Source organism: Solanum tuberosum, unplaced genomic scaffold (genome assembly GCF_000226075.1).
Source record: "Solanum tuberosum cultivar DM 1-3 516 R44 unplaced genomic scaffold, SolTub_3.0 scf00104, whole genome shotgun sequence".
NCBI lineage: Eukaryota > Viridiplantae > Streptophyta > Magnoliopsida > Solanales > Solanaceae > Solanum > Solanum tuberosum.
The window spans coordinates 1,025,316-1,029,705 of NW_006239030.1; positions in this window are offsets into that span (position 1 = coordinate 1,025,316).

Genomic DNA, 4,390 nt, shown 5'->3' on the forward strand with positions numbered 1-4,390 from the left:
AAAATTATAAATTATGAAATACGAAATTTAACAAGAACAAATAAAATATAACAAGAACTTACAAATAATAAATACAAAAAATAAATATAAGATTAGAGAGTGGAACGAAGTTACCAAACGCTTGTGTAAAGAACAAATGATTATAATCGAAAATTGAAAAATTGATGTCGAAACTTGAAGTTTGAAGAAGATTCCTACTCCAAAATTCACCAAATGATTGTTGAAATCTTCACAATTACAAAATAATATGATTGAAATTTGAAACTTGAATATTGAAAGTATGAAACTTTGAGAAAGATTGAGAGTTGAGAGAAATTGATTCTTAATTGTTAAATACTGTAAATATATAAACTGTAAGTAAAAATATAAAAAGAGGGAGTATATATAGTTTTTAGAATTTGTGATTATGATTTATGTGTTGGAAACTTGGAATTGGAAAATATAGAATTATAGTCGTTGCTTGTTGGAATTTGGAAATAAATCTGTTGGGAGTGGGGGGCTAGGAATTAGGATAGTGCTTGGCTTAGTTGGCTGCTTGCTATTGGTTAGAGAGGAGTGGGGACCGGGGATGGGACTGATCGGCATGGGGCAGGGGGCAGGGGCAGCAGGCTTTTCAGCCTTTGCTGACCCCTAGGAGGACTTTCAGCCGTTGCCCGTTGGACTTGGAAATATATATAATATATAATATATATAAATATATAAAAAAATTAATCGGAACCGGAATAAATCGGGATATACCGGTACCGGTACACAGGTATCAAATCGTGATACCGTTCCGTCCCGTGTACCGGTTCACGGTGTCCCGTTCCGTCCCAAATACTTCCGGACCGGAACGAACCGGAATGGTACTGGACCAGTACCGGTACAACCCGGTCCGGCGCCCAGTCTTAGTCACGGACAAAATGAAAGTCAATTGCGATATGTTTCATTCGACAGTGAAAAACTGGATTGCGACACAGGTAAGTGACACTAATGTTATCGCAAAAAGCCTTAGGATAACAAGGCAGCTTGACCCAGAGTTCTTGCAGCAGGTTGGTTAACCAGTTCAACTCAGCTACAACACTTGCTACAACCCTGTATTCTGCCTCTGTGGAAGATCTAGCAATAGTGCGCTCTTTGTTTACTGCAAATCATATATCAGGTCGTGTGAAGCTGAGGTATTGCAATGAGCCAATGACCTGCCTATAAATTGTAGCGTCTGCTGGAGGAGAACCGTCATCAAAGGATAAAACATCACTTGTGGATAGAGGAGTGCTCACACTGTTTGCATCCAGCATATTGAACTTGCTGAATATGTCTGCAATGAAGCTACTTTGTGTGAGAGTCAATCCATGGGCCTGTTGTATAACTTCAACACCTAGAAAAAAATGTAAAAGAACAAGGTCCTTAATCGAAAATCTATCTCCCAACAACTTAATTGTTGCATGGACATGGGAGTTGTTAGAGCCTGTAACAACAATGTCATCAACATAGATCATAATAATAATGAGAGAATCAGGAGACCACTTGATGAATAAAGAATCATCAGATTTGGAACGAGCAAAGCACATGATAAGAGAAACTCATTGATTTCATTATACCATACTCGTAGTGCTTGGCGAAGTCCATAGTTTACACACATGATTTGGAAATCGGGAATCCACAAAGCCAGGTGGTTGTTGCATGAAAACAATATCATGAAGAGTACCTTGTAAAAAGGCACTGTTTACATCAAGTTGACGCAATGGCCATTTAAGAGACACGACTAGGGACAAGATGAGGCAAATGGTTGTGGTTTTAATAAATGGACTGAAGGTGGAATGAAAGTCAATTCCAGGACGTTGATGAAATCATTTTGCCACTAATCTGGCTTTATAACGCTCTATGGATCCATCAGGTTTATGTTTGACACGAAACACCCATTTACACCCAACTACGTTTTGAGAGGGAGTAGATGGAACCAATGACCAAGTTTTATTTTTAAGTAAGGCCATGTGTTCTTCTGCCATTGCAGCCTGCCATTCAGGATATTTGGATGCTTGACTGAAGGTATTTGGGGTAAGCGAAAGGTGCTTTACTGTTGAGGTTGCAATGTAATCAAAAATCACTTTGGGTTTGAAAATATTATTTTGAGACCTGGTTACCATTCGATTTGATGGTGTTGCTGGAGTTGGCTGTGGAGATGCATATGGACTGCTATCTTGAGAAGGAGAAAAATATAAAGAATGAGTAGGAGGACTTACAATTGAGCTAGTTGGCACGTCATCTAGATGGCCTTGAGTTTGCGATCCGTGAGTAGACGTAGAATTGACCAAATCAGTAGTAGTAAGAGTTGGAATAGGGTCTGCAACAACAGGTGAAACAGGTTGTGAGGAAGAGGAAAGACCAGACGGGTCATCTGGACACAATCATTTTTCCATGTGCGAGACTTGTGGACGAAAGAGTTGAGGATAGTTGGTTGTGAATGGAAAAATATGTTCAACGAATACGACATGCCTAGAGATATAGACTTTTAAAGTGGCAAGGTCTAGGCAAGCATAACTATTTGTGGCAGCGGAATATCCCATAAATACACAAGGATTGGACTTGGGATCAAGTTTGGTTGATGTGTAGGGCTTTAACCATGGATAAGAAAGATAACCAAAGACCCTTAGTTTAAGAGGGTTTGGGGTGGTATTAAAAAGACACTGAAATGAAGATTTAAGACCAAGACGTGGTGTTGGCAACCTGTTAATGAGGTAGACTGCAGATTGGAATGCGAGAGACCAAAATTTGAGAGGGACAGAAGCATGGTGTAGAAGAGTTAAAGCAGTGTCCACAACGTGGCGATGTTTTCTTTCGGCAGTGCCAACTAGTTGGGGAGGGTATGGAGGGCTTATGAGATGTTGGATCCCAAAGCTCAAGAGAGTGGATTTAAGGCCAATGTATTCACTTCCCCCATTAGTGTACACCATTTTAATTCTCAGTTGATATTGGTTTTGAACCATTAGAACAAAATTAGTGAAAATTTCCTTCACATCTGATTTGGATTTTAAAGGAAACAACCAAGTATATTTCGTGAAATAATCAACAAAAATAACATAGAATCTGAAATTATCAAAAGAGATAGTTGGAGAAGGACCCCAAACATCTGAGTAAATAACATCAAAAGGCCTAGAACTTGTAATTAAATTGTCACCAAATGGTAGACGACGACTCTTATTACATAAACACGAATTACAGAATGTAAAAGACTCGACATGGTGCACTGGTAGGTTGGAAGAAGAGACACAAGCTTTAGTAATACGAGGTTGAGGATGGCCAAGACGAGCATGCCATAGATGCAATGATGGAGATGTTGATGCAACAAAATGTGCTTGAGGACGAGATGTGACTGATTTGGTCATGTCCGCGGGTCACTCATAGAGAGCACCATTACTCTTGCCTTGAAGAAGACATGCCCCCGTGCTCAAATCCTTCACAGCCAAAGAATAAGGAAAAAGTTCAATGGAAGTTAGATTTTGTCTACAAAATTGAGCAACAGAAATCAACTTCATTTTTATAAATAGAGAGCAAAAAACATCTTTTAAAAGAAATTTGGCTGCAAGACTACAAGAAGATAAAGTAGTGTGACCAATATGAGTAATAAGAATTCGTTTACCATCACCAATAATTATTGCATCCGTTCCAGAGAACTCAGTTGGAGTCTGGAGAGATTGAGAGTTGTTTGTAATATGATGAGAGGCTCCAGAATCAACAACCCAGGGGCTTCGGGAATTGGAAGAGTAAGAGTGACGATTGACAAAATTGGCATATGCTTCAGTAGCATTGTGTGATTTGGACCTACAAACTTTGGCAATATGACCAAACTTATTGTTTGTGTCGTAATTTTCCTAACCTTTAGAAAAATTATTTTTTGAAATGTTCTAAGTATAAAACGATTAGAGAAAAATACTTAGAAAAGAGTCGCCACTTAATTTTTTGAAGAAATCAAGAAAACTTATAATTTCCAAAGATTTAAACAGAAAAAATCATTTGAAAATACCAAAAAGGGTTCGGGGTTCAATTTACACTTCGAGAAGGGTATAAGCATTCGAAGTGCCCGCTAACATGCGGTTGACCTGCGACTTGACTAAAAATATATATGACTATTTTTAGAAAAAATAATTTAACATAAAAATATATAATAATTTACACTATTCGATTAAGTTTGAAAATATAACTAAGGAATGAACCATTTTATTCTATCTTTTTAGAGGAAGAGACCTAAAAGGAAAATATTTGAATTAAGGTGCAAGTGATTAGAAAATAAATAGAAAAACTAGACTAATTAGAATTTATTTAGTTCATTTTAAAATATATTAAACCAATTTAATAAATTAAAGTATGAAAAATCATTTTTTGAATTGATTGACTAACCTTTTTGAAAAAA